The sequence below is a fragment of the Mastomys coucha genome, unplaced genomic scaffold (genome assembly GCF_008632895.1).
Source record: "Mastomys coucha isolate ucsf_1 unplaced genomic scaffold, UCSF_Mcou_1 pScaffold3, whole genome shotgun sequence".
NCBI classification, from domain to species: Eukaryota; Metazoa; Chordata; class Mammalia; order Rodentia; family Muridae; genus Mastomys; species Mastomys coucha.
Genome location: NW_022196909.1, coordinates 63,457,858 through 63,482,980, shown reverse-complemented (window position 1 = coordinate 63,482,980; position 25,123 = coordinate 63,457,858). Strand labels below are relative to the sequence as shown.

The window sequence follows — 25,123 nt, the reverse complement described above, 5'->3', positions numbered from 1 at the left end:
GCTCAAGAGGCTGAGGAAAGGTAAAATCTAACATTTTTTTCCAGCCAGACCCAGGACCAGAGAATTACTTATTTGAATAAAAAGTTGCTGCTTATATCTGACAAAAGACAGGATATGCCATGCCACGCATTGTGATAGGGAAAGACATTGATGGGTGGTAAAAGGATCCACCCCCAACCCATAAGCAGAAAGACCAGTTCGTGCCCTGGAGGTGCATGGAGGCTGGGCAGTAACCAGAGATCAGCCAGCAACATAAAGCCGCAGGGCCTAGAGTCACTTTTGGTGTGGGTGTAATTTGCAGTGTGTAAATGAGAGTGGTACAGTCTGGCCATGGTTCAATCAAGGAGGCAAGACAGAGGAGAAGTGCGTGTCCTTTTCAGTTATGCAGTCTCCGGGATGCAAAGGAGAACCTTGCAAATAAGGGTAATTTTGATTGGTCAATTGGTCAAAGGCTGAAGCTTCTGATTGGCCAGTGGGGTGCTAGGCTGCTCTGTCGGAAGTCTGGTTTGTCTGAGGCTCACAGGGTGGCAAGAGGTGAGGTTTTTCTGTATGGATGACATCTGAGGCAGGTATGTAGACATTTCCTCGTGGGAACTCCTCCCCTTTTCAGTCTCTTAATGACAAAACCCTCTATATATCATGATGGTCCATAAGATTGTGAGCTGGACAGAATCTAGATTTACCTGGGAGATGGACCTCTGGGTATGCGCCTGGGGCATTGTCTTAAGCAAGAAGACTCAGCCATGATGGATGGCACCATTTGCCTGCTGGACTCCTGGACTTAGGAAAGGAACGGAGCTGAGCTGCTCTGCTTTTGCCCTCGATGCTTGCTGGTTGTGGGTGTCATGTGACCAGCAGCTTCAAGATGCCGCCTCTTTCACTTCCCTGCCATGATGATGTGTCCTCTGAACGAAAATAGCCCCCTTCCCTTCAGTTGTTTCTGTCAGGGTGTTTTGTCACAGCAACAGAAAAAGGACATAAGACATTCCTGAAGTAACTTATGTATTATTAATGGTTAGAGATCAACAACAAAAACTAGAAGGTGGACAAATCGGTTTTTGACAAATAAGAGTCTGACAGTTCATGAAGATAATACAGATGGTCCATGAGAACATGGGAAAGTGACCAATAAATTAACCCCCAGAGGAGGCACATTAACACCTTTAAGACTGTAATGACAGAGCACCTCAGTCATTCAAAAGGGACTGGGAAGAATGCCCAGCAGTTAGGAGCAGGTACTGTTCCTACAAAGAAGCCCACATCCTCCATCAGGTGACTTACAACAGCCTGCAACTCCAGACCCAGGAGATCCAGCACCCCCTGCTGGCCTCTGCGGGCACTGCACTCACATGTGCATATTCAAACGCAGGCACACGTGCGTAACTTAAAGTAATAAAAATAAATCTCTAAAAATGAAAATGTCCAACACCACCAAATGCTGGTAAGGGTTGAGAGCAACCAGAATTCTCTCCAGGGATGATGGCAATGAGAATGCTGTAGCCACTTTGCACATCGACCTATGACCCACTAATCCTCTGAGGTGTTTACCCAAGAGAAACCAAAATGCAGAAACCTCGGAAGGATTTTTCCAAAACCACTCAACGCTGTGCTTTTCTTAATAACTTCAAACTGGAAGCATCCCAAGTTATTTATTAGTGGCAGAATGGATAGCCAGACTGTAATGCACTGACAGTGTTGCTTCTCGGAGGTACGGAAGAAGAAGCTACTGATGCAGCATGGACGAGGTTCAAAGCTGTTCTGCTGAGCCGACACAGTCCTGCTCAAAGGCAGATGCGCTAAGCAATCCCGTTTTTTGTGCCACTATAGAACAACACATATGTGTGGTGTTGTACACCAGAACACTATTGCCTAGAGTAGGCATGGAGTCAGCTGAGAGGGAGCAGGAAGGGGTGATGGTGTGGCCTGTAAGGACAGGTTAACACATGCGGGTGCAGGTGTGAGCCAGTGCACAGAATGCTTAGGGCTGGTGTACACATCATCCAAACTGACTAAATTTAGTATGTAAGGATAGAATGGATTAATAGATGCATAAGGGGTCGACTGGGGGAAAGATTATGTGATCAATCAAACAGAGCAAGATGTTAACTATGAATTGAAATGGTGGGTGTCTACTCTATAACTCCTCTGCTCTCTATAAAAATTTGTAGAGTGATTCTGGGCAGAGGAACATGAGAAATACTTCTGTCCACTGTGGCTTCTCACATGGCTCCCGAGGACTCCCACAGTCTCTCTCCTTGCTCGCTTTACAGGCTTATTCTACCAGCACTCACAGTATTTTCCATCCTGTCCACAGCTGTCTTTCACTCCCTCAGCCCACCTGGCACCATGTCTGGCCACCTCAGTGAGTCTCCAGGACTCACCACCTGATTTCCCTTCCGGGTGATGTTTCTGACTTGAGATAAAGTGATGTTTCTCTGGATGCCTTTGCTTTTTCCAGTCGACAGTCACAGTACCCATCAAGTCCACAGAGGCAGGACTGGGTCCATTTTCATTCACCAAGGCACTAGGGCACAGCCCCACACAGCACAGTACCTGCCAGCACCGGTGCCCTCAGAGCATCCTTGAGGTGAATGCCCATTTCCAACCTGCCTTGTGGTGCTAGGGTGGCGAGCTCATCCCGTCTCCATTTTCTCAGCCACTGAATGATCAGTTGGGTTGTAATCTTTATTTTCTTTTTGTTCTCTCACCTCCCCCCCCCCACATCTTTTATTTATTTTGCTTTTTCCCACAGTGCCAATTCAGAACAAATGCTCAGAGCCTGCGTGGTGGAATCCGAAATGAAAGCAGCTTTAATGAATAAGAACAGAAAGCACAATGTATATTCCTTCTCCCAAGATTATCCACTTTGCTGAATAAAAGCATTTCAATGAGAAAATTGATGCTGTTCTTTAGCCCCTGGACCGTTCCTAGTTGGACATTTTGAAAAGCAGTAAAGAAGGTAGGAGGTGACTCTCTAATCCTTACTCCTTAGGGCTCAGGGCCATTAGAGAAGTAAGGTTCATTTGCAACCGTTAACCTTGCCGCTGTTCGAGGTAGCTGCACAGTCATGGATAGTCTTTGAAAATGTGGCTCAGAGAGGTAAAGAGACTCACTCAAAGTCACAGAGCAATTTCATGACAGCAAACATTAGTGGATTAATTCAGTTAATGGGTTGTTTTCTGGCCATCCATGCCTTACCACCACACACATGGCAGCACACACTATCTGTAACCCCAGTTCCAAGGGACACAACAACCTCTTCTGGCCAACTTCAGCATTACACACACATATGGTACACATACATACTGGTGGGGAAAAATTCATACACACTATAAATAAGTAAATAAATAACTAAATAAATAATCTTTAAAAATATTATTCAATACTTTTACACTTTTTTGTGGTTTTTTGAGACAGGGTTTCTCTGTATAGCCTTGGGTGTCCTGGAACTCACCCTGTAGACCAGGCTGGCCTTGAACTCAGAAATCCACCTGCCTCTGCCTCCCAAGTGCTGGGATTAAAGGCGTGCGCCACCACTGCCAGGCTACTTTTTTTTCTGAGAAGAGACTGGTCAATCCTCCAATATTAACTTTGTAGATGGTAACATGATGTCACCATGTGGAAGGTTGAATATACCTGAGTCAAGCACAGGATTCTAGCATATATCAGGAGAGACGTAAACCCCTCCTATGTCAACCAGTCCCTTACAAACCTCTGTTATAGCGATTTGACAGATAGTATTGTTCAGACAGCTATGATCAGTTCCTATTGGCTATAAAGAGGCTAGTGTGTGTGTGTGTGTGTGTAGTACACATGTGTGCATGTGAGGGAATATGTATGGGTGTGCATCTGAAAGCAAGGCATGGACCTCAAGTGTCTTTCACACCTACTTTTCCTGTGCTCTTTTGAGACAGAGTCTCTTGCTGAAACCCAGAACTTACCAATTGGCCAGAATGACCAGCTCTGAGAATCTGCTTGCTTTTACCCTGCCTCACCCACACCCGGCCAACCCCACTCAAGCTAGGGTTACAGACAAGCCCCACTATGTACTGCTTGAATGGGGATAATAGAGATTCAAATTCAGTTCCCCTTGCTTGCAGGGCAGACACTTACCAAGTGAGCCATCTCCCCACCACTCAAGCATCTATTTCTATGATCAGTAGGTCCAACCACAGGCAAGTCAACCTAATCCTGACCCGTCAGTGCCTGTCAGGATATTAATATCATATAATATCCTTAGGTATATTCTTAAAGTTCTCAAAGGCTGATACGTCCCCCATCAGCCCCTTAGAGGGTGGCCCAGCTTTGCGGGGTGAAATGAAGATCTCACAGGTCCTGATTCTGGGCAGCAGGAAGCCTTCCTTGTGATCAGCAGTAGACTCTGCAAGGTACAGACATCACAGGAAAGGCTGGGCTAGTGAGCTGTGGGGAGGCAGCAAGGCAGGCACAAACTATACGGCTGTGTTAGAAATGGACAGCTCCCACAGAGCACCATAAATAAAAATGAGCTTATTCTATAGCAAGAGAGATGGAGAAAAGCTGAATAAATATAAATAAAAGCCCTTATGAGGGAGATTGGATATATGTGGGGTGTTTTGGAGTCTTCTCAGAAGATCTGGGTCCTTGCCTAAGCAAATGCTAGGCTTGGGGTGGGGCCAAGACCACAGAACCCCCTCTAGCTGAATTCACCTTTAAAACCTGGAGTCTGCCAATGAAGAACTGCTGAACATTCTACATGACCCAGAACTGCTGAGAGCAGGAACTATGCCTTCCTCCATCTCTTCCCAAACTTTAAACAGAATCAAGATAGTTTCCAAAAGTACTCACTGAATACATGCACAGAGGTGAATGAGTAAGGCCTTTACAGAGGATCGGGGGCTCTGCAGTTGAGAATCATCTGTTTCCTCTTTCTTGTCGAAGGGTTCCACAGTAAAACAGCGAAGGTGGAGCAGTAGTTTCCAAGGATATATCAGCTTCCCGAGCCAGAACCATGACTGCAACACTCCTTCCATAGACATCTGCTAAATTAATCAGTCTATCAACTCTATTTCCCATTGAAAATGGGACCAGTAGGCACTCTTGCCCATAAGAAAGGCATAGATCCTGACTGAAAAAGAAGAAGAAAGGAAGGAAGGAAGGAAGGAAGGAAGGAAGGAAGGAAGGAAGGAAGGGAGGAAGGAAGGGAGGAAGGAAGGAAGGAAGGAACAAATGAAAATCTATCTATAAAATAAGAATTGAGGCCCTCAGAGGTTGAGGACTCTCTCCCATCAAGACAAGGCTGTCTCAAACAGAAGCTTCTTAAAGGGAAGATACGTCCCCTGAGAAGACATGGGGATCTCTGAAGATAAGGCCATGTTCCTCTCAGACTGGACCCCTCCCCCCAAGGTCAGGGCTGTGTTTTCCCTCAGACCAGGTCTCCTCAAGAACAGGCTGTTCTCCCCACCCCAGATGAAGCCCACATCCTGGCATGAACATGCTCCCTCCTCCCACCTCACAGCCCCCAGCATCACAAATGTCCTCTTCCAACAGCTCCTTCTGTTGATGAGCTCTGAAAAGCTCAGTCCCCAGCACGTCCATGAGCATTTTTCATGTTTTGATCCTGAATGTATTGAGTACCCATTAATACAGGGAAGGAAAAAAGTAGAAGAAAAAATAATAATCCAGGGAAATAAAGGCCACATTGTGGCTAAGTTCATTCCAGCAGGGGCTCTCAGCCTGGAGGGAAAATTCTAATGCTCGCACAAAAATTCATGAATAATAATTTCTGAGAGGCTCAACATTTTAAACACTAGACTTTTTTTTTCTCCTCTCAAAAGCACACCACTACTGTTCATAACACTGCAGAAGCTGATGGAAAGCAGTTCCTGGGTCAAGGGAGGAGCAGAGAAGCAAGCTGGATGGTGAGTGGAGGTGGTGGGCGTCAAGAGAGTTCAGAGGAGACACAGAGGATTCTAGAGGCCAGAACTCGAGGGCAGAAACATGTCATCATCACTCAGAGGAAGGGCGTGGCACAGGCTGTGTGCCTTCTTCCATAAGACACACAGAGTTTATGGTCTCAGCCCTCACTTGGTATGGCATCCAGAGCATAGTGTGTCCTCTGTGGTAGGATGGGATAGAAAGCCAAAGGTTCGTGTCAAGTGTGGCAGTGGAAATTTAAGGTTAAAAGTATGGAGCTTTGTCCTGTGTGGTGAGAGGGATGAAGACTGCCCCCTTCCCAAGTGATTGTGGTGGCAGTGGTGGTGGTGGTGATGGTGGTGTGTGTACGTGTGTATGCATGTAGATACAAGTGAGCATTTGCGTACACTCATGTGGAATCCACAGATTGTATCCTCCTTAATTTGTCTCCACCTTATTTTGTGGAACCGGGTCTCTCACTGAACAGATTCAGCTAGGATAGCTGGACAGTGAGGTCCTGACAGCTGCCTGCCTGGGGAATTACAGATACTCCATCACCACACCTAGGTTTACATTGGTGGTAAATATCCAAACCCAGGTCCCAGTGCATGCATGCCAAACATTTACTGAATGAGCCTTGTTCCCAGACTCCCAAGTTAGCTTTTAGAGGGTCATTCATTCGAGTTCTCCTCCCAGAAGCATCAAACTGACTGGCAGGCAAACTAGATAATTCAAAAGAAGTTTATAATGATCTAGGTGGTCCTTCCTTCAAATTCCTTGTTATATAGTTAAGCCCCCCAAAAATGGAAGGAGAGGTGAAATGTTATTTCCATTTTACTTTTATTTCATGTGAAGGAGACTGAGGCTCAGGGTGGTAAATGACTTGACCTCAGTCTTATGTTCCTTAAAAGGTGAAATTGAGAGAAAGGACCCAGTTATCTAGATTCAAGACAGCCACATCCTTAACACCTCACTGGGGCCTCCAAGGTGAGACACACAGACACTCAAGCTGTGTTCAGTTGCCAGCCACTCCCTCAAATATACCCTACCCACAAATGTCAAGGATCCTTGGTCCTGTTGGTATCACTTTGGTCCATACACTGGCCGGAGTGTGGTTACTTTAGGAATGAACATCTGGCCTCCCCCAAGAGGCACCCTGCATTTTTTCTCATATGTCCTTCACAGGATGCACACAGAAAGGAGTGCATTCAAATGAATCTAAACGGAGTCTTAGTCCTAGCAACAGTGGTTGATATGTATAGGCTCTTACTCTGTGACAGGCCCTGGACTCAGCAAGTATCTGAGCTCATTTTATCCTCCCAGAAACCCCATTAGAAGGGTGTCATTATCTTTGCTCTCAGGGTGCCTAACGGGGAGCTCAGGCATATGAAGGTTAAGTAACCTTCCCATGGTTACATAGAGAGGAAGCTACCCTGACAGGGTGTCAGCATGGGCCACTATGCTCTGAGCCCTTGCTCCTCAGCCCTACATTACACATCCAAGCTTTTGTGTTTGTAAGGATTTAGACCACTGTGAATCAAAAATACTGGGGGAAAAAAGAGTCATGTCTACACTGAACATGTGCAAGCTTTTTCTTCATTAGTCCCTAAATGGTCCAGGACGGCAGCAGTTTGCAAAGCACTTATCTAGTATTAGGTGTTGTGGATATCAGATAATGTTACAATGACTTCAAGTATTAGGGAGTATGCGCATGAGCTTCATACAAATGCCACCATTGTGATTATGAGACTTAAGCACAAGAGGATTATTGTTATCAATGGGGTTCCTAGAATCAGTCCCCTGGCGGCACAGCATATGAACCATAATGGTATGCTTGCATCGAGATATCCAGCTATTCATCCTTTCATCCCCTGTATATATATGTATATGTGTGTGTGTGGGGGGGGTGCATATCCATGGGTGTGTACACTGTGCACGCAGAGGCATGTGGAGGCCAGAGGTTTTGCAATGTCTTCCTTAATGGCTTTCCACATTATTTTCTGAAACAGAGTCTCTCACTGAGCCTGGAGCTCACCAGTTTGGCTACACTGGCTGCCTTCTTTAAGGTTTCTGTTGCTGTGCCACAAAACCAAGTGGGGGAGGAAAGGGTTTATGTCACCTTATACTTCCAGATCACCATTTTCATCATCAAAGAAAGTCAGGAAAAGTTCTCAAGCAAGGCAGGAGCCTGGAGGCAGGAGCTAACACAAAGGCCATAGAGGAGTGTTGTCTACTGGCTTGCTCCCCCCGACCCCCAGCTTGATCATCCTGCTTTCTTATAGAGCCCAAGACCACCAGTCCAGGGATGGCACCATCCACAATGGACTGAGTATTTCAGTCACAAGATCCTGAGGCATTTTCTTAATCGAGGTTCCCTTCTTTCAGATAATTCCAGTTTGTGTGTCAAGTTGACTTAAGAGTAGTCAGCACTCTGGCTAACTGGCAAGCTCCATAGACCCACCCAGTTCTGCCTCCCAAGGGCTGGGGCTATGGCTGCACACACCACACCATAGACCCACCCAGTTCTGCCTCCCAAGTGCTGGGGTTACAGCTGCACACACCACACCATAGATCCACCCAGTTCTGCCTCCCAAGTGCTGGGGTTACAGCTGGACACCACACCATAGATCCACCCAGTTCTGCCTCCCAAGGGCTGGGGCTATGGCTGCACACACCACACCATAGACCCACCCAGTTCTGCTTCCCAAGTGCTGGGATTGGCTAACTGGCAAGCTCCATAGATCCACCCAGTTCTGCCTCCCAAGTGCTGGGGTTACGGCTGGACACACCACACCTAGCTTTTTAGGTGTTGGGATTAAACTTAGGTCCTCACGTTTATATAACAAACACCCTACAGATAGAGCAATCTCTTCCAGTCAATCATTCTCAAGTTTTATAGTTCATACTTGAACGCCACTGTCTTGGCTTCTTTTCCTGGTGTTATGATAAAACACTTAAGAGAGAAAGGGTTTATTTGGCTAACAGTTCCAGGTTACAGTCCATGGCTGTGGGAAAGTCAAGGTGTTAGGGACCTGCAGCAGCTGTTAAGCTCAGAGAATAATGGATAAACACATGTTTGCTGGCTTGTACTCAGTTCATTCTTACACAATCCAAGATCACCTTGCTAGAAAATGGTGCTTCCCAAAGTGGGTGAGTCTTCCACATCATTGAACATTATCAAAGACAACCCCCCACCAACAAGCCCACAGGTCAACCTAACTAGACAGTTCCTTATTGAAACTCCCTTCTTAGAAGATGCTAGACTGTGTCAAGTTGACAGTTAAAATTAACCCCCACTATGACTGGTGAATGAGTACCCAAGTGTGGAATTCTCCCACTTATTCAATTCCTACTTTTACTTAAATAACTAAGCTCAGTTCAGCTCAACTCTGAGTACAAAGAGAAGCAATAACAGGAGCATAGGATCCCAGGGGCTGCATACGGTAGAAGTGGTGGGATTAAAGACTGCAGCACACCACCATGGCCTCAGCCACTCTAAGCTGATCCCCAGCCTTGGCTATCATCTAGCACATGTGGGAATCAAATAAAGCCACAGATATATTCTCAGCATACTCAATTAAGTGTTCAGTGTGTCCAGTTCCTGTGTCTTCTTTCATCCCATTAGTACTTTCTTGTGTTCTGTGGTAACATGAACTAAGTCTGAACCCAACCGAGTACTCTACATCTGACCCACTGGTTCCAGCCTTTCATAGAAGCCATGCAGCTTCTTGTGGATAACGTGCTCATCTTTCCAGTCTGCTATGATTTGAATCTGAAATGTCCTCAAAGACTCGTGTATTAAAAGCCTTGTTTGCTAGCTGATGGAACCTTGGAAAGCAACTGGGTTGTAAATGACTTCATCAACGGGTTAAGCCATAGTTAAACTTCCAGCATGGGCTTCAGTTTCTCCCTCCACATTATGATAGGAATGAGTGTCTAATGTCTAAGAGCCCCAAATTCTGGATGTCTTTACAGGTTCTAGAGGAGCCAGTTTATTTATTTACATTCCAATTGATTTATATTCTTAGACGAAATAGTCCCTGCGTGTGTCATGATATGCCCGTCATAAGCATGCGGTTGTTAGGGAATCAGGAGTTTTGATCCCATGTGATTATTTTTGTCATCAGGACTGGAAGCTAACATAGCCCACATAATACCATGGGCTCTAGGCAGCCTGCCTGTGACCGCCTTCCCAGAGCCTCACCCTTGCAGAGCCAAGCGGCTGTGTCCCAGGTCCAGGGAAACAGGGGACCCACAGACACTTAGAGTCCTCCAGACCTTTAGAATTTTCCTAAGTTTGTGAAGGGCCGGGTTTAGTGGTGACGTGGAGACTCTCAGGCCCACCCCCTCTGAGTTTTCTCTCTCTCCTTCCTCGCCTCACCCCCAGCCTGCTGCTTTAGAGAAACGAGTCACTTACCTTTTTATCTCTACCTTGAGTATTCCAAACTCTAATTAGGTTCATTCCAGCCTTCTGATCTGAGAGGCCTTATCAGGAATACCTAACCTATCTAAAGAATGTGTGGAGTTGGCCAGTACAGGTCCCGCATGCTAATTGAACTTCATTCAAGGTCTGGGGCAGAGAGATTGGCAGGTCACTGTGATGTTCCCCAAAGGAAGGAGCAAGAATTCAAGAGAAACTACTTGGGCCTTTGCTGACCCAAAGTTCCGGGTCACCTGGAAAGTACAATGCTGACCAGGTGAAGTTACAGAAGCAGGATCTGCTTCGTGGCTCCTCTGGCCACAGATGTGGGGCATTGCCCTCTGCACAGTGCCGCTTCATGGCCTGCTCCTGGACTCTTGGAGCCTGGTGAGCAGGAGAGAAGACTCAGCCAAGAAGGACCAAAGCAGGCAACCTTTCCTAAGAGATAAGCAAAAAGCAATGCTAGAACCCCAGCTTCCAGCCCTTCCTCTGCCAACCCAGCTGAGTTGCCTCCCTTTGTGGGATCCGTATTTATCAGCACCAGACCCAGCCGGAACTGTAGCTCCGTAACACAAGGAGCCCTTGATTCGTATGTATCAGGAATACCAGACGCTGGGGAAAGTACTAACTCCCACCTTCCAAGGAAGCTACCGTGGATCAGTTAGCTGTTAGAATCCGTGCAAAGATTTCACTTGTGAGAAACAGGATTCTGACCGGCCGGAGATGTAGCTAAGCTGGTAGAGTGCTCACGTCGTAGCATACATAATAAAGCCTTGGGTTTCATACCTAACCCCAAAGAGCACATTGGTACATGGCTCACATCCCCCCACTTAGAAGGATGATCGAGGTCAGTCTTCCAAGGCTAGCCTGGGCTACATATGAACAGTTTTTTGTTTTTTGTTTTTTTTGTTTAATCATCCATAGATAAAAACTAATGCAAGCTGTTGGGGTTGTGTGATATCAATACTTTTCCAATTCTAAAAACTTTAGCTTCTAAATTCCTAAAAATGAATTTGGAGAGATGGCTCAGGGTTAAGATTGCCTCCAAGTTGGGCCGCTAGCCACACCCTGTAACTCCAGCTCCTGATGATCTAGTACCTAAGGCGTGCACAGGTACCTATACTCATGTACACAGATACGAATAATCTAAAAATTAATAAAAAATAAATATTTTTTTAAATCATGTAAATAAGACTCTGGTTCAGTGACCTCTCAGTCCCCAGGATCAGGAACCTATAAACACATTATTGTTTACTTGTTCCTCTGGCTTGCTTCTGAGTTCAGAGAGGATGACTCTATAGAGTAGTATGTGTTCCCACCGGACATGTGCAGCTGGTACAGATGTGTGTGGGGAACTGTGGGAGGGCAGTCTGATGAGTCTTTCCTTGAGGGGAGGTGATCACAGTCCAGGAGGTCGAGCATGCACACTTGAGCCCGTGACTAACAAGGTCCTATGGGACAAGAAAGAGAAGACAGCAAGGGTGGACTTCCTGGAAGAGAACGCCAGAGAAGGCCAGACCTGAGAAATCAGGAGTGAGCGGGGGCAGCACCCCTAAATGACAGAATCGAGGACCCTGGACCCATCCAAGCAAGGCAAACTTGGTATAAAAGAGGAAGAATTCTGACCCTTTCATTTTCAAAGGTGTCTCAAATCGGCTTCGAGCCAGCTAGCATCCAACAGAAGACACCAGATCCTGCTATTGCCTGCTAGGCAACTATTCCCTCCTTCCCCCAAACGTGGGACACTCATCACCTAAGCTAAAAGCTTAGCACAGAAAATTCCTAACAGCTAAACTTGCTTATGAGGTCATGTGTCCAGTGAACTTTAAAATAAGCAGTATGTGAAACAGAGATGAACCCACGCATGTTTTGTTGAGAAAAAAAACGAGTGACAGAGGAAAAGATAAGAACACCTGGAGACTGGGTAAGATTGTCCATCCTGATTCCTCAGTAGACAGAGAGAAAGGGGGCTGCTTGCATTGAGTATAAAATCTGTTCTCCGCACTCAGTTCGCATGCCTGCCTTTCTAGGCTGATACCCAGCCTTGCACAATTATAAAGTAACTCAGAGCTTTTACTAGAGTCTCCAGCACTCTTCTGAAATAAAGATCTCTCTTTGTCATTCTGGCACACCTGAGATGAGTAGATTCTTCCCCATCCTGAAGCAGGCGGTCCTGCCCACCTTTGAAATCCAAAGCAAGCTCTACACTGTGGAGCTCAGCATGGCCTTTGTCTCCATTGGAATTAGAACAAGGAGGGAAACCCCATCTAAACCAGGCTCACGGAGCCAAACTGGTTCTCCTCTACCAAGAACCTATGGAATGGGAGAAGCTTTGAAGATGGAAGAAAAGAGGAGACTTAGCTGGCCAAGCTGAGTAGGTTCAAAAGAGAAGGCCTAGGCAGTCAGGAAAGATTGGGGCCCAAGCTTGATTGGCATCCCAACTCTTTCAGTGTAGAACTGGGCCACAGCCATAGAGAGAGCAAGGAAAGCAGAGTGCAGTAGGGAGCATCATCTACTGGACCCTCCGTAGCTTCCTCTTGCTGTCAGTATAATCAAACAGGACCTTCATACTTCTGACTCAGTGTTCCCCTGGCTTCTGGGGGAGCTAATGCATCAGGAGCAGGATAAGGCCGTGAAATGATGCTAATTTGAAGCTCAAAGGAGATACAAAGCAGATTGCACTCTGGGATAAGAAACTTTTTTAGAGGGGCCATCAACACCTTTTGGGTAACAAAACTTCCTGGGGAGATGCAACACCAGAGAGGGAACCCACAGCAGAACAAAGTATGAACACTGCCAAAGTCTGACTTGGCGAAGCCATGAATTTTATTGGGGTTACTTACAGGAGTATGAGTGAGGGGTCACTTATAGGAGCAGAAATGACTCGGAGACCGTCGGATCACCAAAGCTCGTCCCAGCATGGGTTACAGCTCACAGAGCTGGGAACTTGACGCACATTGCAGGTAGCTCAACATGTTAGAGAGTGTCCTTTCCAGGTGCCTCAGCTATGTCAATCCTTTTGAGGCAGCTTGGCCTGTTTCTACTCCTTCCAGGCAGCTTGTCTAGTCTGAGAGTCATCTTTGCAGCTCAGCTTGTGGGAGAGTCTTTGAAGCTTGGTTCTGTTCTTTTGAGAGGGACTCTGGGCTTTTATTGTTTACTCTGGCAGAAAGAGGCCTTATGAATCTGGTCAGTCTCAGGGACTTCCTGAAGCTAGTTTGATTTACTTACCTCTCTGCTTAAAGAACTTCCTTGCAGGATGGCGTGGTTCAGTCTTGGAGGAAAGTGTTATGGAACAGTACCAGGTAGATGAACAGGCAGGCTGTAGTATGGTAGGGTGTCTGAGGAGAGATCAAGCCCATGTGGCATCGTGAGAGACCCTTCTTAAGGTCTCAGAGGAATGGGGCTGGTTCCCCACCTTGCGGTTGATGGATTCCATAACACTTGCTTGTGGTCAGGCTGTCTCTGAATCACCTCTGAGGGTGGGGAGGGCAAGAATGTAGGAAAGCAAGTCACTAATTTAGTTCTAGAAACCAAATGGCTAAGTACAAACTCACAGTACAACAAAATGGCAGAGCTTTACAGAGTTGTGTGGCCGTGGCTAACAAAGTGTGCTCTCCCACCCTTGGGGATCCTCTCTGCACCACAGCTCTCTCTAGCTTCCCTAGACAATCCCCTCCTTGGCTTTTCATGGCCAAATGTAGGAATGGCTCTGAATATAGAATCGTCTTCTGCAATTTCTCTTTCCCCTTTTAGGGGGCTCTGTATAAAACTCAAACCAATTTCCAATTTTGTATGTGGAGTATGTTTTGTGCCCTGTGATTTGAGCAGTCTGGGCTGACAGTACCTGGGGCATCGTGTCCAGCCACATTCTTGTTTTGGCTCCACCCCAAGTATATGTCCCTTTCCACCTCTCCCAGGCATTATTTTCCCCAATCCAGATGCTATTCTTTGAAGCGCTATCCCCGGCAGTGCGTCTTTGTGTACCTGTCCCTCTCATTACAGGCACAAACATAGTTGGCTCACATTAATGAACAAACACAATGCTAGCGCTTAAGTCCTGACAACACAGCTTTTATTCTGAATTTCCTAGGTGCCTGGCTGTTTTGAGCAGAACCAAGTTGATCAAGGAATTAAGGAAGGATTAAGCAAGCTGGAAGGCGCCTGCTAATCCGGCAATCAGACAGACCTACGAGAATCCATCCCACCTCCTTTCTTAAGCTGTGATCATAAAATAATGGAGTGACTGCCTCTTTTGTTAATTAGAAGATCAGCAAAAAGCAGGTCAATCGGGTTTCCCATCAGGGTGGAGGGAGGGGAAAAGAGGGAGCTAGATAGTCCACAGAGCTAGATCCATTCCAGGAGAACCAAGTGTCTCAATGCTTACCAGGGTGACCTTGTGACATCAAAACACTGCATATGCATGTATATCAATATGTATATGTATATGTACATGTCTATGTTTGATGTGTATGTATGTATATATGTATAGTACATGTACATATGTGTAGTATATGTGTTATAGATGTATATGTATGTGCATATGTAATACGTATGTAATTGTGCTTACACTCTTGTTTGTATGATGTGTATATATGTATATATGTATAGTACATGTACATATGTGTAATATATGTGTTATAGATGTATACAATATGTTTATATGTAATATGTATGTAATTGTGCTTACACTCTTGTTTGAGTACGGAAATATGAAAAGAGTAGGTTCGTGCATGACATGGTGCAGGTGTGGAGGTTAGAGGACAGCTACAAGAGTCAGTTTTCTCCTTCTACTGTGTGGGTCCCTAAGATAGAATTCAGGTCATGACGCTTGGCAACAAGTTACCTGCTGAGCCATCTCCTCGGCCCTCAGCATCTAAATCTAGTCTAAACCGCAAGCCTTCCTGGCAGCCTGAAGAGCAAGCTGTTTCCACAGCTGTTCTCTCTGGTAATTGGGAAGTCAGTGTCGAAGGCCAATGTTACACTCTTCTCCCAAACTCAATCTCTAGTAGTATGCTTCTTAGCATGCCAGAAATGTGACGGCGCCAGAGACAGCTCATCTGTGAAAAGCACTTGCTACTCCTGCGTCCAAACCTGGGCGTAGTTCCTAGCACCCACAAGGCTGCTCATAACCATCCCCACTCCAGTTTCAAGGAATCCAGTGCCCTCTTCTGGCCTTCGAGGGCACGATGTATGTACACAATACACTTGCATACATGCAAGCAAAATATCCATGCACGTAAAATTAAAAAAAAAAAAAAAAAAGACAGCTAGGGGTTGGGGGAGAGAGACGGAGAGCTCAGTAGCAGGGGAGTTGAATCAACCGAGATCCTGGGACGGACTCTCAGTTTTCCACTAAATGCCAAGGGAGCTTGATTAAGCCACCCTTTCTTTTTGTATGTGTGTATATATATTTGTGTGCACATGTGTACACATCTCTGTGGAGGCTGAAGGTTGATACTGGGTGTCTCCCTCTGTTGTACTCTATTGTTAGAACAGGAGCCTGACCCTTTGTGACAGTGGTCCTCCTAAGGAGCCAGATCCCACAGCCTCAAGACATCACTCCAGACCCCAGGCTGCTGTCTCCTTGGGACATAGAATTAAGAGTGGTATCGGTTTATAATCTTTACCAGAACCTGGCTCCTCCATATATGCTGTGTTGAACCAAATCATGCCATATGGAACACACCACCAGCCTCTTACAATGTATAGAGACGTTAACGTGTCTGCTGACCTTGTCATGTTTGATCTTCTGTGTGGAGAGGCACTCTCACAGCAGGCTTGCAGGGACCCTGGCTCTTACAGCCTCTGAGTCCCCTCTCCTGTGACGTCCTCTGAGCCACACATGCAGGAGCTTGGTGTAGGTGCATCTACTGGGGCTGGGCTCTCTGTGGTCCATTGAGTTTTGCATTGTTGCAGTTTTCTGTAACGCTCACCATTTACTGTGTGGTGCAGTGTGGTTGACGAGGGCTAATAACTACACTTCCCAGTGGATGCAAGGATAAGATTTAGAAGAAGTTAAGGAACTGTGCTCATCTGATGAAGTGAAAAAGAACTACAGGCCACTAGTGACTGTTGGAAGAGGGGAAAATCAGCCTCACCCAGGGATGAAAGACCCCTGCCTGGTTATCCAAGCCAAGATGGCCAGCCCTAAAATCATATACACACAAACAACAAAAATGAACTGGGCAATATATGTGTGTATATCTACATGTGTATATACATGTATGTATATATGTGTGAGTGTGTGTATATAGACATATGTGTGTATATGTGTTTGTGTACATATGTATATACATATATGTATATATGTGTGAGTGTGTGTATATAGCACATATGTGTGTATATCTACATATGTATATACATGCATGTATATATGTGTGAGTATGTGTATATAGCATATATGTGTGTATATGTGTTTGTGTAGATATGTATATACATGTATGTATATATGTGTGAGTGTGTGTATATAGACATATATGTGTGTATGTGTGTGTGCGTATGTGTGTGTAACAAAAGTAATAAAAGACAAAAGCCATCATCACTTTAAGATTTGAGGAGGACATTGGAGGGGGTGGAGGGAGGAAAGGGAGATGGAAGTGATGTAAGTATATTCTAATATAAAACAAAAATGAATAATAAACATATAAAACTGCGATATTTCCTGTGCTCTGGAGATTGCTTTGGGGAATGTCTCTAGGGATATTTTTTCCTGAAGTGCCTCCTTGGATACCCCTCCCCTAGAGGCTCGGAGTTTCTCTCTCTCCTTCTCTCCCTCCCTTCTTCCCTCTCTTAATGAGACTCCTCCCCAGGTTTAAGGACAATTCTGTTTTCCCTGTAAGACTCCATCATGCTTGCCTCATGCAGTACTGGACCGCTGTCTGTTTAACTCTCCCTCTCAGTTTGAGGCCTCGAGGTGGGAGGAACACACCTTCCTCCTCTCCGCCATTCTCCTTATGTTTTCTGAGGAACTTACACACCAGCTTTCTTTCCCAGGTGGTCTGCTGCTGTGTTACCTACCTATGCATTACTATACTGGGCAACCACCTACTTTTCAGAGAAGGTTTCTCACTGGACGTGGAGCCGGCCTCTCTAATAAGACCCAGAGATCCTCTCATCTTATCTTCTCATCATTCCTTGTCAGTGCTGGGGCTGAAGCACGCCCTACCATGCTCCATTCTTAATGTAGATGCTGGGGCTCTGAATTCAGACCTATGAGCTTGTACAGCTAGTGTTTTATCAATCGGGCTTCTCCTCAGCTCTCACCCTCTAGCTCTGACTCTCCCTCTCTCCTGTGGGAAGTGGGTCCTGCAGTGGTAAAGTTAAAACAACCAGCTTAGCTTAGCTAAGCCCTGGGACATAGTGACTGCCGTAATCGCTGCCATCCCTCCCTTTCTCCTTTGCAGGTGTCACAGGTGTTGATCTGAGCTTCAGGAACATTTCTGAGGTTTCCAGATTCTTGTGGCCTGGAATGAAAGATTGGACCAGAGACACAAGGACAGTGATGAAAACAGACAGTTTGTTATGAAATAGAAAGTCGTTCAAGATTGGAAGTGGGCCAGAGAGCTAAGAAAGGGCCAACACTCAAAAGCCCCAGGCCATGAAAGTTCTTTTACAGGTCATTGGCACAGTGTGTGTTTTCTCCTATGTACAGAGCCCAAGGCTTTTCTCATGCATGCTCTGTGGCTACACAGAGTTCAAGTCAGAAAGGTTCCGAGTCTTCCTCTGCTGGCTGGCTCCTTTCTCGTGTTACGTTAACCCTGCTTCTTTTCTCCACGGCCACGAGGGTAATGTCATTCTTGAGACTAGATTTTTCCATATCCAGGCAATTGAACTAGCTTCTGTCTTGGCCACATTGCTTCAGCTGTTTCCTGGTAACAGAGCCACCCACCCCCCAGCCCTCCCATGCTCTCTTTAGGGGAGCACTACCTAGACAAGCCCAAGACCCAGACAGAGTTTTCCCCCTTCTCTGAGGTCACTCCACAGCAGCCATCAACCATGTCTCCTACCTAGAAACATGAAGCCTACAGGAAGAAGAAAGTCCCCAGCATCCGAATTCAAGTTTCACTAGGGTATCCAGAGACTTCTCTGCTTCTGTGAATTCCCTGCCCAGCAGTTTCTGTCGTCCCCTGTGCCTTAGTCTTAGAGACTCCAAGCCAAAGTCTCTTGCTCAGCATGACAGTTAACTTTAACTGTTACTCTACATAACCCGGTGCACAGGAAGAGAACTTTAATAAGAGACTATCTAGACTGAGCTGGTCAGTGGGCTATTCTGTGAGGAATTCTCTGGATTGGGAATTGGTGTGGGAGAGCCAGCACACTCCAGGTGGCACCATTTCCAGGCTGGGTTCTGACCAGTATGAGCTTGAAGTAGAGAAGCAAGCAAGAGTCTTGGGTGTTTCTTTTTCTCTCTGTTCTTGATCGTGTCTGTGATACTCTAAGCTCCTGCCTTGACCTCCCTACAGTAACGGACTGTACCCTGAAATTCTGAGCTAAATGACACGTTCTTTCCCTAATTTTATTCCCTGTTGTGAAGTCTGCCATAGCAACAGAAACAAAAGGACAGCAGCTCTCCACTGGTGTTAAACAGCACAGACTGACCCAACGCTACTTAGCCAAGGTAGGGGACTGGGAGGAGGATTTCAAGGGAAGCCAGGGCAAGAACTCAAGGCAGGAACTTGGAGGCTAAAATGAAGGGAAAGCCATGGAGAAACACGGCTTATTGGCTTGTTCCCTGCCCCTTGCTCAAAAACTTGAGAACACTTGGGCTGCTAGAACACTCTGACTCACATCCATATTCCATGTTTCCAATAAGGTGGAGCCTACCATCTCCGACCCAACTGTGTGTGCATCTCTGTGTAAGGTGCCAAGCTCTGCTACTGCGCTCAATAGAAGCAGCCGCATGTCAGTGTGGCCTTCCCACCTCTGGGTCTTGCTCTCTTGCCTTTCTAGGTTCCCCCTCCCAATACTTCTGGCTGCTTCTGGCCTTTATCCTCACACTCTTGGATGTCACTTCTGGCTACTCCTGATAGAAACACTTCTTAGACTTTGCAGCTCATTTTGGGGAACCCGAGTGATGCCTTCCCTGACACAACTGCACTCTTCGAAGGGACTTTTCAACTGTTTGTGATTGGTCATTGGTTTATGTCATTGTTGTATTGACCTGACTCCTTCTACCAACTGGAAGCTTAAAGAGGACCAGACCCACGACCACAGCCCACTTACCTTTCTGCGTCACCTCTGCTTAGAACAGTGCCCAGCAATGCTTGGTGAGCAGATGAGCAATTGGGTTTTCTTCCAGTCCCTACCCAAGACTATATAGTGCCTTCCTGAGTCACTCCCTACCAAATCCATCCTTTTTGTTTTCCTGCAACCAGTTGCTCAGAAACCGCCCATGACTCACTGGAGCTACTGCTATAGTCTCTGGCCGTCTCTGCGGCTTGCCATCCCCACAAAACAGTCTCATGCCACCTTCAAGGCCACCCCGTTGCCTCTCCTGCTTGGAGGCTCTTCCAGCCTTTACAGGTGCCCATCCCATCCCAGCTACAAATCTCTGCACAAAACCCCTGTCTCTGGTCAGCTTCCCTCATTAAACTCCCCAGGCAGTAAGTTCCCTGTTTCAGTTCTTCTAGGAACCCACTGACTATATCTAAGCTCCGACCTTGTTTCCAGACACTCCGTAATCACTTTAACTCCTCACAGGTCACCAAGCCCTTTCATATTCATTATTTGGTTTGATCCTAAAATCCTTCCAGTGAAGCCCCGGCAAGTGCTTTAGCAAATACCCCCATGGCAAAAGCAGCTTCCCAAGAGGGCAGTTAGTCTAAGGATACTGGCAAAGAGGGTATCTCCCAGGCTCACCGTGGGCTGGTTTCATAGGGCCTCGACAGGCTCCTGGGGCTCTCTGTCTCTTGATCTCTCTTCTTTCTATCTCTGCTTCTCGTCTCCTCTCTGCAGATTGGCTTCCTCTGCGTCGACCTTACTGAGTCTCTGTGGTACCACTTCAGACCCAATGCTGGCTGAGCTCCACACTCCAGGTCCACACTCGCTTGATTCTTAAAGTGGCCTCTCTGTTCCAGTTCTCTAGAGAAACTCTGATTGGCTGCTAGGCAGCCAGGCCAGGGACTACTCTGAGTCAGGTGTTTACCCCGGTACAGACAGCTAAAAAAAAAAAGTCACACTGTTCACTTCCTATTCAGGAAGACAGTGTGGAGGACTGTGAACTGGACAAACATGTGTTGTCATGGATACTAAGGTCCGAGTTTGGACTAAAGTCTGTATGTAAATGTGGGGTATGGTGATTATTAACCACAACCTAGACACCACTTCGGCTCTCTGGGCTTTAGCTTCCTCTTGTTGACAATGAGGATAACAGGTGTACCGTCTGTTCAGGATTTTGTGACCATGCAATGATGTCCCTAGAAATCAGGGTACAAAGCTGGACATGTGGTAAAGGCTGCATCGGATTGGCCACTTAAGTTTGCTATAAGATGTATCATATAAGTCTCCATTGTGAGCGAGTCGCTAGGCTCCACCAGAAACCCAGGGCTGGGATGCAGGAATTCATTCTCCCAGGAGATTCTATATGCCCCATCTAATCCAACTCCCTTGTTTACAGGTAGGAAACAGAGGCTGCAATCAGCTTACCCCGTGAGATGACTCCTCAAGGCAAAAAGCTGGTGACATGGTTCCCAGGGATGAGCGCGTACCCTCGGCCTCAGTGTGGCTGTGCTGTCAGTGAGGACTCTGGGCTCAGTGGGTCCCAACCTGACTCCTTCTTAGCTTGTGACACCTAGGGAGTTAAGCCTTATATTTCAGCTTCTTTTGTAAAGCGATAGGCTGGTACCTGTCTCACCAACTGGCTAGAGAGACCAAGGGGTTTTGATATATGAAGTCTTTAGAATAGTGCCTACCACAAATCTGTGCCTATCAGCTTTTGTCTTTTCATTAGTAAATACATACTTTCCTGTCTTCCTTTGGTCATTAACTGCTAGAGAGATAGGAAGAAAAAAAAAACAACATATTCTTGACACAGCATAAAATCACCAACATGAAAGACATAGTAAACATGGAAGAAAAGTTTGTGATCCAGCCTCCACAAGAAGAGTCTAGTGAGACCGTGACTAACCACATACAGTCAGATGGTCGCCTTCACCCAAAATAACCCAAAGCCTAACACCTCTGAATCTAGAGACAGTCACGAATACTCAGTCATTTCACAAGGAATCCTCCCCAGCCTTGGGCATGCCTCCTTTCAAACCGGGGCTCCCTAAGGACAAACTGTATCTTCTTTCAGAGGGGCATCCCCAAGAACTAGCTATATCTCCCTCAGACTATGGCTTCCAGAGGACAGGTTTCCCTTCTCCTTAGATCTGAAGACCCCAGTGGCAGATCACTTTTCCTTACCTAACTTAGAAGCCCCTAGATGCTCATTCCCGACCATTCCTAGTGTCAATGGCCAGGGTAAGGTCTCATCTGGTAAACTGCCTCTTTCCAGTCTCAAACAGTACAAGTGACAGAGCTTCTGCATGCAGCTTCCTGCCACTCGGACAGCTCTGCACTACATCTTACACATCTTAATCAGCATTTTAAATTTTACAAGAGCATCTCAAGGCACTTTGGCAACAATCCACCTTTGGAAATTGCAATAAATAAATAAATTCTTCCAAAGAAGATGGCAACCAACAACTTTGAGATAATTGGGGTAAACTCATCATCCTGGCCCACCCTTCTGTCACCTGAGGGAGGGGGCACGTGTTCCTACAGTAAATCTTGCCTCTGGAGGTGCCCCACCCTTCTTAGAGTTGCAGCCTTGATGTTTGAGATGTTGTAATCCCACCCACCCTCCCCCACACACTTTATTCTCCTTCCTGTTTCTTGCCCTCCACTTGTGATCCTTCTGCCCCAGTGTCTCTGGGTACTGGCAGGAAGAGGCACTGCCACCTCACCTTGCTCCCCCCCATCCCATCATCAGCCCCATGCTCTGGACCTACTGTGCCTTCAAATGTGTGCAGAACAGTGTCCTTATGACCAGAAACTTATGCAACTGAAGAGCTCCGCCTTCCACAGTCTGGGTGGGATCATGGCATTGTTATTGTTTGGTTGCTTCCTAAGTGATCTTATTATTTGGAAGCCAGATGGGGAATAAACTCTGTAGGAGCTCAGAGCCTAATCAATAATACTCCTGAGTTTTGCCATTGACTCTGGGTTCTATAGGTACAGTGATTCCATCTGTCCCACTCAGTACTGCATTCAAAGAAAGCAGTGTCCTGTCAGATGTACACTAGGTGCCCTGCTAGGCGTTACGTATCCGGTGAATGAACCTGAGCCAACCCCTTTTTGTAGAAGCCCTGGATGTCCCACAATTCCACTGTAGCTCATTCTACTCATTAGCAGTGGTTTTGAGCAAGTCAGTTCATCTCCTGCATCTTTAGCAGGAGGGCAACGTCTGTACCTCCCTGAGCAGCTGTGTGGATTAAGAGATGTGATGGTGGTGAGGTTGGAGATTCGGCTCAATGCTGAGGAGACTTAACTGCTCTTGCAGAAGATGAGACCTCAGCTCCCAGCATCCTCTTCATGGCTCATTCACAGTTCCTAATAAATGAGAGACTGGTGCTCTCCTCTGGCCTTTTTTTTCCATCTGAAAGAGTGCATACACATGCATGTACACACACACACACACACACACACACCATGTAGACTAAATCTTAGAGAAATGTGATGGTTTGGACTAGGGATCTGGCTCAGTGGGTGATGTGCTTCCTGCACAGGCTTGAAGATCTGAATTCAGATCCCGGTTCCTCCATAAGAGCCGTTTGTGAGTGTGTACCTATGATGCCAATGCTGGAGTGGAGCTGAGATGATCTCCAGGTCTCGCCTGCCAGTCAGTTATAACCCAAGCAGCAACCTTCAGGTTCAGTGAGAGATGCTGTTTCAAAGCCAATAAGGTCTGGTGAGATGGCTCAGCAGGTAAAGGCCACCTGGAGAAAGGAGAGAATAAACCCCATAAGTTGTCCTCTGACATCCGCATGTATATAGTGGCATATGCCTCAATAAATAAATACATTTAATAAAAATATTTTAAAATGTTAAGACACAGAACACTGTCGACCCCTGGCCTCCCACACACTATCTTCAATGTCGCCCTGTCATGCATATGCATATACTAAACAAAAACATTTTAATGGGGTGGGATTGTTAATCTGATTGTTGACCCAATTCAGAATCACCCAGGAAGTAAACCTCTGGTGGTGTCTGAGATGAGAGAGGTTTAACGAGATGGAAGAGGCACCTAGAATGTGGGCAGCATCGGCCTGTGGGTTTGGGATCACAGACTAAAGGAAAAGGGAGAAGGAAATCAAGCCGATCCCAGACAGTCATTTCCCTTTGCTTCCTGATCACAGGTACCACGTGACCAGTTTCCCATCCAGCCCTGCCCCTGCTGTGGTGGTGTGTTCCCTCAAAGTGAGAGCCAAAATAGAAACTCTTCTCCCTTTCGGTGCTTTGTGGGTTTTTTTTGACATGGTAACATAAAAAAAAGTAGTTACTTTACTACTTATTTACTTAATGTGCTATTTACTAATGTGTGTCAAAATTCATCCTTCTCAGTGTTCGCTAGTAACGATACATTCTGTTTGCCGTACCCACCGTCTCAGTCGTCTCTCTGGGGGCTCAGTGGGTGCTCTGAGGAGCAGAAAGTGGCACCGTGAAACCCAGCATGTCATTTGAGTTTGTACGTCAGCTCGGTTACTCCGTGACTTTGAACACGTCTCTTGACCTCTCTGAGCCTCTCACCCCTGGCAGCTGTCCTCCCTCCGCGCTCCCATGAGGAGGTGGCTCGCTGACCGCAGCAGCTGCGGTAAGCTTCCAAGCAGGGTCCCGGCCGCAGCAGCCAGGCCTGTGTGCGCTCTCTCTACAGAAGAAAAGCAACTGCCCCGCAGCGTTCCTGTTCTACCAGACACAAGCTCTGTCCCCAGACAGTGCGGTGTGAGTCAGACCCTGGCGGGTCTCTACCATCCTCTGCTCCTGGAGCTCTAAGTCGGGTGGGGGGGGGGAGGCGGGGGGGGAGGTCTGTCTGTCAGTCTTGGCAGAACCGACCAATCACCGTGAGGGGATCGCCTGACAGACTGGAACTGGGCGGAGCCTCAGGCTGTCTGGGGCCCAGACCCACAGGGGCTCAGTGTAAGTCTGAGACAGTTTCCATCACCAGGGCTGTGTCACTTCATAAGGCTAGCCCAGTGTTCACAGTCAGAGAGGACAAAAAAAATGCTGGTTAAAAATCCATTTATTTACTTACTTATTTTATATTATTGCTTACCTTGTGTGGGCACGTGTATCAAGTGGAGAGCAGGGCTATTACGTGGATCAGCTCTCTCCTCCTCCCGTGTGGGTTCACAGCACCAAATCAGTGAGCTATCTCACTGACACCACTTTTGTTTATGTTTAGAGAAATTTAGTTTAGCCATGGGCAGTGCAATGCCTTGACTACCTCACCTAACAGGACAAGAGTACCCACTCCACAGGAGCACTGACAATGTGAAATCGTGTCACATGGAATGTACTCGTTATAGTGCATGGCCTACTGGGTGTGCACGGAAAGACGATGGTGATTGTGGAGGTGATGAAGATGATGATGGTGATGGTCATGATGGTGGTGATGATGACGGGTATGGTGATGATGGTCATGATGATGGTCATGGTGGATGTAGCGCTGAAGCTGATGGTGGTGCTGATGTGGATGGTGATGATGATGGTGTAGGTGATGAAGATGATGATGGGTGATGGCCATGATGGTGGTGATGGTGGATGTAG

The 25,123-nt window shown here is 46.6% G+C and overlaps 1 long non-coding RNA gene across 1 annotated transcript; it reads left to right on the top strand.

Moving 5' to 3' along the window:
- Window positions 1-484: 484 nt before the first annotated feature.
- On the top strand, window positions 485-21,277 carry LOC116074814. The gene is made up of 5 exons (XR_004112293.1): window positions 485-569; window positions 2,753-2,959; window positions 5,817-5,900; window positions 14,406-14,596; window positions 20,931-21,277. It is a non-coding gene; the product is annotated as an uncharacterized LOC116074814 (long non-coding RNA).
- The last annotated feature ends 3,846 nt before the right edge of the window (window positions 21,278-25,123 follow it).